The sequence below is a fragment of the Salvelinus sp. IW2-2015 genome, linkage group LG5 (genome assembly GCF_002910315.2).
Source record: "Salvelinus sp. IW2-2015 linkage group LG5, ASM291031v2, whole genome shotgun sequence".
Taxonomy (NCBI): Eukaryota; Metazoa; Chordata; class Actinopteri; order Salmoniformes; family Salmonidae; genus Salvelinus; species Salvelinus sp. IW2-2015.
The window spans coordinates 24,530,728-24,543,511 of NC_036844.1; the positions used below are offsets into that span (position 1 = coordinate 24,530,728).

The 12,784-nt window shown below is 39.9% G+C and overlaps 1 long non-coding RNA gene across 1 annotated transcript; it reads left to right on the forward strand.

Moving 5' to 3' along the window:
* Window positions 1–2,106: 2,106 nt before the first annotated feature.
* LOC111963653 (uncharacterized) lies at window positions 2,107–6,804 on the forward strand. Its single transcript, XR_002877284.3, has 5 exons — window positions 2,107–2,285; window positions 3,599–3,699; window positions 4,966–5,042; window positions 5,151–5,252; window positions 6,030–6,804. It is a non-coding gene; the product is annotated as an uncharacterized lncRNA (long non-coding RNA).
* The last annotated feature ends 5,980 nt before the right edge of the window (window positions 6,805–12,784 follow it).

Sequence of the window (12,784 nt, forward strand, 5' to 3'; positions counted from 1 at the left end):
GGAACATTGCTGCAGGGATTTGCCTCCCTTCAGCCACAAGAGCATTAGTGAGGTTAGGCACTGATGTTGGGCGAGTAGGCCTGGCACGCAGTCGGCGTTCCAATTCATCCCAAAGGTGTTCGATGGGGTTGAGGTCAGGGCTCTGTGCAGGCCAGTCAAGTTCTTCCACACCGATCTTGACAAAACATTTCTGTATGGAACTCACTTTGTGCACGGGGGGCATTGTCATGCTGAAACAGGTAAGGGCCTTCCCCAAACTGTTGCCACAAATTTGGAAGCAAAGAATCATCTAGAATGTCATTGTATGCTGTAGCGTTACGATTTCCTTTCACTAGAACTAAGGGGCCTATCCTGAGCCATGAATAACAGCCCAAGACCATTATTCCTCCTCCACCAAACTTAACAGCTGGAACTATGCATTCGGGCTGGTTGCGTTCTCTTGGCATCCGCCAAACCCAGATTCATCCGTCGGACTGCTAGATTGTGAAGCGTGATTCATCACTCCAGAGAATGTGTTTCCGTTGCACCACAGTCCAATGGTGGTGAGCTTTACACCACTTCAGCCGAACTTTGGCAATGCACATGGTGATCTTAGGCTTGTGTGCAGCTGCTCAGCCATGAAAACCCATTTCATGTAGCTCCCGACCAACAGTTATTGTGCTGACGTTACTTCCAGAGGCAGTTTGGAACTCGGTAGTGAGTGTTGCTAATGCGGATAGATGGTCCTGTTCTGTGAACTTGTGTGGCCTACCACTTCGCAGCTAAGCTCCGGGGCAGCACTAGCAGGGCAGAAATTTGACGAACTGACTTGTTGGAAAGATGGCATCCTATGACAGTATGGGCCAATGTTTGCTCGATTGTATATACCTGTCAGCAACGAGTGTGGCTGAAATAGATGAAGCCACTAATTTGAAGGGGTGTTAACATACTATAGCCATGTAGTTTATATTCAAGTCACCAAATAATTCATTTAAAGACACTGTTTTGTAATGAAGGTCTACAGTAGCCTCAAAAGCACTCTGTTGGGTGGCACCATTGTGTAGCCAGAGGACATCTAGTTTATGTCCTTCTCTGGGTACATTGACTTCAATACAAAACCTAGGAGGCTCATGGTTCTCACCAGTGTTGTGTTCAAGACCACCTAAAGCAAGACCAATTCAAGACCAAGACCAGAGCAAATCGAGTACCAGTCAAGACCAAGACAGAAGTGGGGGCGAGACTGTGTCAAGACCGAAACCGGGAGGGGGACAAGGAGTCCGAGACCGAGTCAAGACCATGATCAGAAAAACGGCAGTCCAATTCAAGACCATGATTGTAATTTTGTCAAATCACCACCATAATAATAGTTCAAAATGTCCAGTATTTCTGTGTTCATATTTCAGAAAAACATATGGATCCTTTAGACATTCAGAATAGTGACAAAATGCATACTGAGGAAAAATAGAGCCACTCTACCAATTATTACTAATCCAAACACAGTGGGGAACCATGGGCCTTCTCCACCTTCAGAGAAGGGCTAAGGATTAATAAAATAATGATTAGAGATTAAATCAGAACATCATTGAAAATAGTAGTATATTATTATCATTATTATTATATTATTATTTTCAATGATGTTCTGATTTAATCTCTTCAGTTTTTCTTGGAATGGAAAGGGTTAACACTGAAGTGCTTGCTGTTGTTAGCCATCTCTCTTAAAATAACTTGTGTGTGTGAAACATTGTTGCATTTAAAGTGGAACTGACACCATTTTAGTAACATTATATCTTATTAAAATCTGTTCATATACACCCACAAGAAGAATATGACACTTCAAAAAAAAATCTGACAAGCGACTACTTAGATTTGGTCATTTCAGGTTTTCATAAATTCTTAGAATGTTTGGGAGTTACATATACTAAAGCATTTGTGAATATTCTATAGCAATATAGAGTGGGAAAGCGGCCGTGCGTTTGGAAAATTAATAGACACTGCAGTAAATGAAACAGAATATAAACATTTGTCTTGTCCAGGGCCAAAGTCTGTACAGACTGGTGTGCTTTAACCAATCAGAACTACAGTAGGCCTTTGTACAAACAAGCCATTTGCCACACGGGCCTGCCATGATTCACTTTAAACTGGACTGTGTTTTTACAGGCAGTTGCAACAGCGCAACTTTAGATCATTAGAACCCATTCGCCAAAAGCCACAAAATACACCTGAATTTCTGCAAATATGCAAACACAACGGGAGTCCTCTTACATCTGTGAACTTTACAGTCCTATTGACCAAACAACCATGAAAAGGTAGGCTCTCTATCCCTAAGTTATGCACATCAACAACAACAAGATACATAACTAATGCTAGCCAGAGCAAGGTGAGCTAATATCTAACGAAGGAACATTAGATAAACCTTGTCAAACTTTTTTATTTAGTAGGCCATCAAAATGTCACTGATAAACAATGGGGAATTGTAGCTTCCTCATCCTTCTGCAGCTTGCCTGCTAACGCATGCTTGTCCCAACCAAGCACCCAAGCTAACTGGGTAAAGTTGGCTAGCTTGCTAGCTAGCTACTTCCAGACCCAAATGAGAGAACACCTCACTCTGATCATTTTATTTGTCGCAACAGAGCTGGTTAGGCTGTTTACATGTTATCTAGAAAGTTCTTGACTGACTATGACGTTTTTTGGCTACGTTTACTGACACCGGTCATATCCAGCTGGAGTTGCGCATTTGTAAATTCATCAGTTGTTCTGCGAGGATTCCACAAGCGAAGGGAAAACTTGATAGGAGGATAGCACGTAGATAGAATTATATATACAACGAGTAAAGTGATCATGCTGTTTTTGTGTGACTGCTATGAAAGTGAACTGTTTTACGTGTGATCAGGGGTGTATTCATTCCACCGATTCTGTTGAAAAAACGTTTCTGAAACAGAAGCAAACAGAATGAAATGGGGGTAAACATACGTGAATTTGTCAAATAGAAATTCCAATTTGCAATTGTTAGACTAATGATTACACTCTAGATCAGCCAGATGCAGGCAATAATGTGCCACTGTCTGTCACCTTGATTACTCAAAATTCTCTTGATATGTGCACCTACACTACCGGTCAAAAGTTTTAGAACACCTACTCATTTAAGTGTTTTTATTTATTTATTTCTACATTATAGAATAATAGTGAAGACATCAAAACTATGAAATAAAACAAATCGAATCATGTAGTAACCAAAAAACTGTTTTGATGACAGCTTTGCACACTCTAGGCATTCTTTTTCTCTTTTCTTTTGACTTTTTAGCAAGGTAGCTAAATTAGATAATGCTTTGATATCCAGGGGGCGAACTTTGCTATTAACATGTCTATCTAATGTTATTAATATTCCTCAGTATTTTTTTATGAATTAAAATCAGTCAGTCCATGATTTAGCCTAGCTGATATAGCCTAAGTTCACTAATTTGCCATGATGTTCGATTAGCGTACTTGCTTGGATACTGACTAATTTCCCAATAACACTATGTATTCTTGTAGGCTGACTTTATTAGCCTAGTTTACATTAGGTTTGCTATGTATTGCTAATTGTTCTGGTAGTGTGATACATTCATTCTGTTGGTTTCAGATGTCTAAAAAGACGCATAAGCCCCACAAGGGAGTGGATATCCTGCTAGCAGACATTTGCCACTGTAGAGGCAGTTTAGGTGGTATGACCTCTTTCAGAAGGTAAGTATTATGACAAGAGATAATGGCAAAACATGCATAGGCCTATGACATTTGAACTTTGTGTTAATATAGAAAAAATACTGTATCACTAGAAATACCTGTCATTAAATGTAGGCCTTTACTACTAATGAGCAGCATAATTATTATAATATTTGGCCATCAAATTGTCAATGCATATTGTAACAAAGAGAGTATACTCAGTGTCAAAGTCGCAAGATTTGATCTCGTCAACCAATCACAACAGGTGACTGTAACTGTGGTGCTGGCAACAATTGAATTACGCTTTGTTGCCGACGTTTACTACATGTCTTAACAAAAGACTCCACACTATGCAAGTATCCATTTTAATAGAATGTCACTGCAACTGTTGATAGACATACTATCTGGAAAATTCGCTCTGGCTATCTACTCCGATTTCAGACCAGGGGTAAAATAGTCTGTCTAGCTAGTTACATTTTCAGATATTACGTGTTTCTAATTTTGACAAAGTATTTTATTTTCAAGTTAGTGTACTGTTAGCTAGCTAGCTAACGTTAGCTGGCTGGCTCGCTAGCTAACTAACATTACGGCATGCGTTGGGATTCATTGTTTAACTAGCTAGCTATCTAGCTATATTTCTTAACAAAAGACTGTCGTCTTAGTGTGCCAGAGCGTTGAATTTAACACCCATTGAATATGTCTGGTGTCAGTAAACGTCGCAACAAAGCGTAATTAAATTGTCACCAACGCTCTGGATAACATGAAAACAGCCTAACCAGCTCTGCTAGGGCAGGTAATGGTCAGTGAGCTATTCTCTCTCTCAATGTCTGGAAGTATCTGGCAAGGTAGTACAGAACTCTCGGATCAAACCTTAAAGAGTTGGGTGGGGCTGATGCTTAAGAGGGTGTGAACAATGCTGAATGGGTGTAGACATAGAAGGGCTCTCCAATAGTAGTACCAACACATTGAAAGACAGTTTCTCAAAAGTGAGTTTACAAGTTTATCAACTTTCAAAGCAGAATTATTTTCCCATTGTTTCCTCAAGCGCAGTGTATGATATACCATGTTTTAGCTCTGAGTCTATACTTTTATCCAATGTAAAAAACAGAAATTCAAATTTTGCTGCATAAGACAGAATCCAGGTGGTGAGTCACATATTGTTACAGATAGAAAATTGTCCAATGCAGATCCGTGGACAACTCACTAGTTCATATAATTATTTTGACAGGTGACTTGGTTTCCTCCTCTGTTCATTGTGACTATTAGATTTTTCACTCTCTTTTGCAGTTCATTAAGCAAAGGTTTTGGGGGCTCATGTGTCTGCTGCAAGACCAAACCATAACTTGGCAAGGAAGCCTGCTCAGGTAACTAAAATACAAGTTAACCTGTCAAAAGTTTGGTTCGTATTGATCTGTTTTAATATCTGTATAACCTTCAAAAATCTTAATGCAACTACCCATTTTCTTCTACAGACACAAGATGTCCGTAGCCCGGCCAAGTTGTCTACAGCTTCTGTGAGTGCCCCTACCCATGCTATGGCCTCTGTGAGTGCCCCTACCCATGCTATGGCCTCTGTGAGTGCCTCAACCCTTCCTTTTTCTTTATTTCCTTTATAGTTTCAGCATTATGTGCCTAGGAAGACTGTTTGAGTAAATATGATATAGCTTAATGTTATGCTGGTGAATGAGGACCCAAAAGCGACGTAATAGAAACAGAGTCTTTATTCCAGTCTAAAACAAACAATAATTCTCCTGGATATTATTCAAGGAAAATCCAAAACAGGAAACTGAAATCCTCTCGTCAGTAGAGAGGAACGACTGGAGACGCYACCACAGACTGCAGGTCGCTTCAGGAAGGCACAGGCCGTAGCTGACAGAGACACCTGCTCACACGCAGCATCTGAAGAAGGCAAAAACACGACAGGGCGGAACAAGGACACAGAACAGCAAACATCAAACAAGAATCCGACAAGGACAGAAGCGGAAAACAGAGGGAGAAATAGGGACTCTAATCAGAGGGCAAAATAGGGGACAGGTGTGAAAGAGTAAATGAGGTCGTTAGGAGAATGAGAAACAGCTGGGAGCAGGAACGGAACGATAGAGAGAGAGAGCGYGAGAGGGAYAGAGGGAGGYGGAGAGAGATGGATAGAAAGAGGGAAAGAACCTAATAAGACCAGCAGAGGGAAGCACAGGGACAAGACATGATGATCAAAGACAAAACATGACAGCTTAACTTGTCAAGAGCTTGTTTGATTGTATATATTTTTTAATACTGTTTACCCTCAAATAATTTTCATATTAGGTTATATAGTAATCTCCTACCATTTCCACTTTCTCCCGGCCCCTCTCCAGCCCGGCTACAGGCCTCTGTGAAGACCATCTCGCCTTTGTCCCATACCACCTCTGCTACAGACTTTGTGAAGACCACCACTGTCTCTGTTGTCTCTCAGTGCACCGCTAGCTCTGCTATAGCCTCTAAGAGGAACTTCAGTACATAACACACTGTCATTTCTTAACAAATATCATTACATCCACTAAAACAAGACAGAAACAAAACTATGTGTCAGTGTTTTGATTTGATGAAGATATTGTGAGTAATCAAATTAATCTATTTTTGTCTTGTTTTGCATTCTGTTGTCTTTTTCTTTTTCAGGAGAGCTGATTGGTGTGTGAACTACCTGCTCAGGCAGACTGGGAAAGCCATGCAGGACATGAACCCCGACTCGGAGGAGACTGATTCAATGAAATTATGTTGGACCAACGTGGAATAGATGTTGATTTGACGTCTGTGCCCAGTGGGCTATTATCCCTACCACGTTAGAAGTTCAAAACGGCAATAGAAAGTGTAGGCTATTGGATAATTTTCATATTATTTTGGATGGAGGGATTTAAAGCCTAACAGTCTAATCGGGAGTAACGCGGCTGCATGGGATTTGTCAGATATAAAGTCGGGTGGTMTCATTGCATCGAAGGTCAGTGTAGGAAATAAGGTAACACAAGGAGCCGCTTGTAGATTTGACAGCTCTAATGCATTTCCACCTCCGACACCTCCAAAACAACCGCTATGTGGTTGTGTTGTGCTATTCACTGAGTTGTCATACCCACTCATTCCCACTCGACCGCTAGGTGTGTGTGTGTGTGTGTGTGTGTGTGTGTGTGTGTGTGTGTGTGTGTGTGTGTGTGTGTGTGTGTGTGTGTGTGTGTGTGTGTGTGTGTGTGTGTGTGTGTGTGTGTGTGTGTGTGTGTGTGCGTGTATTGCGTTTCACATAATAAACATGTTTCTATATTTCAACCACTTCTTTGAATTAGTAGATTGTAGTGTGTGGCTCTGAGTAAATTGTCATACATCCCACTGGGCACACACAGGTTAAATCAACATTGTTTCCACGTTGAATTGCCATCTGTGCCCAGTGGGATGTGATGTATTTATTATTATATCAGGTAATATGCAGTCCACAAGAAACCACAACAGATAACTGATCATTTAAGATACTAATTGCATAAACAAGGTAACGGGGGTATAGTACAGTAATAAACCAATCTCATTAGAACAACACTTCTATATGTTATGATTATACTATAATAATCGTTCCATTAACTCAGGTGATCTTAAATTCACCAATATGAAAAATAATAACGCTTTTGGAGACTATAGTGTTTGTTTAGAAATTCTATTTTGGGGAATTGAACTGGGGACCTTCGGGTCCACTCTCCTCCTTCCTCAAACACAGGAAAAGGCAAAATGTTCATTGTTTTTCAGCTTATCATAATAAATAATGAATAATTGACACTTATGAAGAAGAACACCACATTTTCCCATTTTCCTTCTGTTCTATTTTTTCTAAATTGTTCCAATGTTTTTCCTCCCTTTTTTTCTCCCTTCCCCTTCCCCCATCTTAACATACCATTGTTCCCCAGCTTTGGCACTTGAAATGACAGCATTATGGGTTCGATTCCCGGTGCCACCCATATGTAAACTTTATGCTCGCATGACTGTAAGTCTCGTCGGATAAAATAATCTGCTAAATGGGATTATTATATTCTAACTATAAAACCCCCAGTTGAATAAATGAAGGGTGTCATTCCTTCTATGCCTCACCCTTCAATTTACACACATGAGCCTTTGTAGATAACAGTTGTGAGGGGGTTTCTGGTTAATTAAAGGAGCCTAGATAAGAATGAATGGGTATGTCAGTGATCAATATAATTTCTAGCTCTTTTAATTGCTCTTAAACACTCCCCCAGCAGTTTATAGGAATGAATGAATACCTGTATAGATCAGACACAGCCTTTGAGGAAGTGTAGTGATTAGCAGGAATATGCTGTCCTTGGCATTTGTAAAGAGAGGCTTAGACTTGTTAGCTCTCTGCTAGCCTCCCGTTGCCATACCTCCAAAATCACGTCGTTGCCATGCCTCCCTTGGAGGTCTGGAGAATTTTGTATTGCAAAAACGGATTGAATGATCCGCTGTGTCCCAGCTACAAGATTTTGATTGAATGTTACATTTCAATATCCCTCCCCCACACACGGGTAGAAGGGGTGCTGTGTATTATGTGCATCACTGTTTTCCGTCCGGGTAGTTGTTATGCAAGTTTTAAAATCTGTCAATTTAAACTAGAGATATCGGATTATTTTGTTTGGATGCGTCTCAATCCCCCGCTTCTGCCAATTTTGCACTTCCGCATCTGCGGTGACAGACCTAGAGAGGTGTTTGTCAGACCATGAGACTTCCTTAAAATCAGTCTTCTCACAAAATCATCTGTAGCGTCCGAACACGATGATGCTCTCTGTTTTGCTCTACAATCCCCAAGACGCACCTTGGGACTTTGCTCTAGGATTCCCACAGCCCTCACACGACTCGTCGGAAGGTCCCCCGGTAACAGTTGAAAGTAACTTGTTAAAACAATTCCATATAGCTTAATAAAACCAACTAACAGGGTGAAAGTCTTAAAGAAAATAATAATAAATACAATAATCATGAAAAATCATATTTATCGTGCAATTTGATGAATATTACCAGGGGGCATGGCAAACAATTCCTACATCCACTGAAAAAAAGTGTTCAAAAATCATAAAATTCCCATTCATGATCAATTTTTTTGTGTTTTTAAGGAAAAAGACACCTGACCTTATATTTAAAGCCTTTTTGAATCCACATTTTATACTAAATGAGAAGTGATACTTCCTGGGGACAGAAGAGGCACAGCATAGTAGGAATGACCCGCCTACATTATGGGCACCTGTCATCTGAAGTAGGGAATAGCTAAACTCAAATATTTTTTACACTTTGAGCTATATGTTCTCAATTTAAAATGATACCAGTAGATAAAATGAGGCAAACCATATACCATATTTTGTAAATGCCTTTTAACTGCTGACATATACAATTGTTTAGTTCAAATCCAACGCTTGTAATTTAGAATGAAAATAAGGAGATGACAATTAGGCATTACAAGTAAAAAATGTACGAGGTTAATTTTATTTTATTTCTTTCAGTTTAGCAATGTTGATTGTAAAATGATAGACAGTACATGGTTGCTCTATGTATCACTGACCCTGGATAAGCTAGCGATTGGGCTAACCATTTAGGTCAATAATATGTTGTTTTCATTAACATTTTGTCATTAGTAATTGTAAATGTAATTAGTTTGTAATGAAGTACCTTCAGAAAGTATTCATACCCCTTGACTTATTCCACATTTTGTTGTGTTACAGCCTGAATTAAAAAATTAAAAAATCTCACCCATCTACACACCATCTTTTTTTATTTAACTAGGTAAGTCAGCTAAGAACAAATTCTTATTTACAATGACGGCCTAGGAGCAGTGGGTTAACTGCCTTGTTCAGGGGCAGAATGACATATTTTTACCTTGTCAGCTCAGGGATTCGATCTAGCAACCTTTCGGTTACTGGCCCAACCACTAGACTCCCAAGTCTGGGCTCTGGCTGGACCACTCAAGGACATTCAGAGATTTGTTGCGAAGCCACTCCTGCGTTGTCTTGGCTGTGTGCTTAGGGTCATTGTCCTGTTGGAAGGTGAACCTTCACCCATGTCTGAGGTCCTGATCGATCTGGAGCAGGTTTTCACCAAGGATCTTTCTGTACTTTGCTCTGTTCATCTTTCCCTCGATCCTGACTAGTCTCCCAGTCCCTGCTGCTGAAAAACATACCCACAGCATGGTGCTGCCACCATCATGCTTCACCGTAGGGATGGTGCCAGGTCTCCTCCAGACGTGACGCTTGGCATTCAGGCCAAAGAGTTCAATCTTGGTTTCATCAGACCAGAGAATCTTGTTTCTCATGGTCTGATAGACCTTTAGGTGCTTTTTGGCAAACTCCAAGTGGGCTGTCATATGTCTTTTACTGAAGAGTGGTTTCAGTTTGGCCAGTCTACAATAAAGGCCTGATTGGTGGAGTGCTGCAGAGATGGTTGTCCTGTCAGAGTGACCATCGGGTTCTTGGTCACCTCCCTGACCAAGGCCCTTCTCCCCCGATTGCCCAGTTTAGCCGGGCTGCCAGCTCTAGGAAGAGTCTTGGTGGTTGCAAACTTTTTCCATTTAAGAATGTTCTTGGGGACCTTGAATGCTGCAGACATTTTTTGGTACCCTTCCCCAGATCTGTGCCTCGACACAATCCTGTCTCAGAGCTCTACAGACAATTCCTTTAACCTCATGGCTTGGTTTTTGCTCTGACATGTACTGTCAACTGTGGGACCTTATATAGACAGGTGTGTGTCTTTCCAAATCTTGTCCAATCAATTGTATTTACCACAGGTGGACTGCAATCAAGTTGTAGAAACATCTCAAGGATGATCAATGGAAACAGGACGCACCTGAGCTCAATTTTGAGTCTCATTGCAAAGGGTCTGAGTACTTATGTAAATAAGGACATTTCTCTTTTTATTTTTAATACATTTCCAAAAATGTATATAAACCTGTTTTCGCTTTGTTATTATGGGGTATTGTGTGTAGATTGAAAATATTTAATCAATTTTGGAATATGGCTGTAATGTAACAAAATGTCGAAAAGGGGAAGAGGTCTGAATACTTTCCGAATGCACTGTAAGTGTTCACACCCTTTACTCAATATAGTACATAATAGAATAACATTTGGCAGCAATTACAGCTGTGAGTCTTTGTGTGTAAGTCTTTTAGGGCTTTGCACACCTGGATTGTAGAATATTTGCCCATAATTCTTTTAAATTCTTCAAGCTCTGTCAAGTTGGTTGTTGATCATTGCTAGACAGTATTTTCACGTTTTGCCATAGATTTTCAAGCCAATTTAAGTCAAAACTGTAACTATACCAACTCAGGAACATCCAATATTATCTTGGTAAGCAACTCCAGTGCATATTTGGCCTTGTTTTTTATGTTATTGGCCTGCTCCAAAGTGAATTTGTCTCCCAGTGTCTGTTGGAAAGCAGACCTAGGTTTTCCTCTTGGATTTTGCCTTTGCTTAGCTCTATTCCTTTTTTTATCCTAAAAAACTCCCTAGTCCTTGCTGATGACAATCATACCCATATTATGATGTAGCCACCACCATGCTTTAAAATATGAAGAGTGTGTAACGGCTGATTTCCTCCTCTTCGTCTGAAGAGGAGGTGTAGCAGGGATCGGACCAAAACGCAGAGTGTTAAGTGTCCATGTTTTAATATAAAAAAACTGAACACTACACAAAACAAAATAACAAAGAGAATCTAACCCGAACAACAGTCCCGTGTGGCACAAACACTGACACGGAAGACAAACACCCACAAACCAACAGTGAAAACAGGCAACCTAAATATGGTTCCCAATCAGAGACGATGCAAAACACCTGCCTCTGATTGAGAACCATATTAGGCCAAAATACAAACCTAAACATAGAAACACATAACATAGACTGCCCACCCCAACTCACGCCCTGACCATACTAACTAAAGACAAAACAAAGGAAAATAAAGGTCAGAACGTGACAGAGTGGTACTTAGTGATGTGTTGTGTTGGATTTGCCCCAAACATAACGCTTTGTATTCAGGACATACATTTCTTTGTCACATTTTTTGCAGTTTTAGTTTAGTACCTTATTGCAAACAGGATGCATGTTCTGAAATATTTTTATTGTGAACAGGCTTCCTTCTTTACACTCTCTCATTTAGGTTAGTGTTGTGGAGTAGCTACAATGTTGTTGATCCATCCTCAGTTTTCTCCCATCACAGCCATTCAACTCTGTAACTGTTTTATTAAAGTCATCAATGGCCTTACGGTGAAATCCCTGAGCGGTTTCCTTCCTCTCTAGCGCGTTAAGAAGGACGTCTGAATCTTTGTACTGACTGGGTGTATTGATACACAATCCAAAGTGTAATTAATAACTTTACAATGCGCAAAGGACCAATAGGTGCCTTTCTTTGCGAGGCATTGGAAAACATCCCTGGTCTTTGTGGTTTAATCTTTGTTTGAAATGATCTGGTCGACTGAGGGTTCTTACAAAGAATTGTATCTGTGGCATAGAACAATTAGGTAGTTATTATAGAATCATGTTAAACATTATTATTGCACACAGAGTGAATCCCTGCAACTTATTATGTGACTTATTAAGCAAGTCCTGCTTCCTTTACATTTACAAAAGGACAGTGTATGTGTCTCTGTGTGTGTGTGTTTGTGAGAATTGATGTTCTTGTATTTGCAAAGACTGTAGAAGTAAGATCGAAGGAAAACTCTTGATGATACAGTGTTCTTTTCAGAGATCTGACAGATCAATAGATTCACAGTGGCAGAACACTGCAGACTGTCTGAATGTCTCTGAGAAGATTCATTCATGTGTTGCTAAGGGGAACAGGGAAACGTCTTAGATATTATATGATCATAACTGCCTTAGATATAGTGTAATTTATTTTGCACTTATGTTCGATGATGTTTCTTATCCATTACTAATTAGCATCCATGTTTTTTTATCAACTATTTCAGATTGCACCATGTTTTATCCTATTGATATCAATAATGGAGTAAGATTTGTTTTGAGAAGTTTGCTTTGATTCTCAAGCAAGTTGAGATTATATTGTTTTGTGAAATTGTATCTGTTAGACAGCATCAATAGTTAATCAAGGTAGAAAAAGCTTAATTATAAAT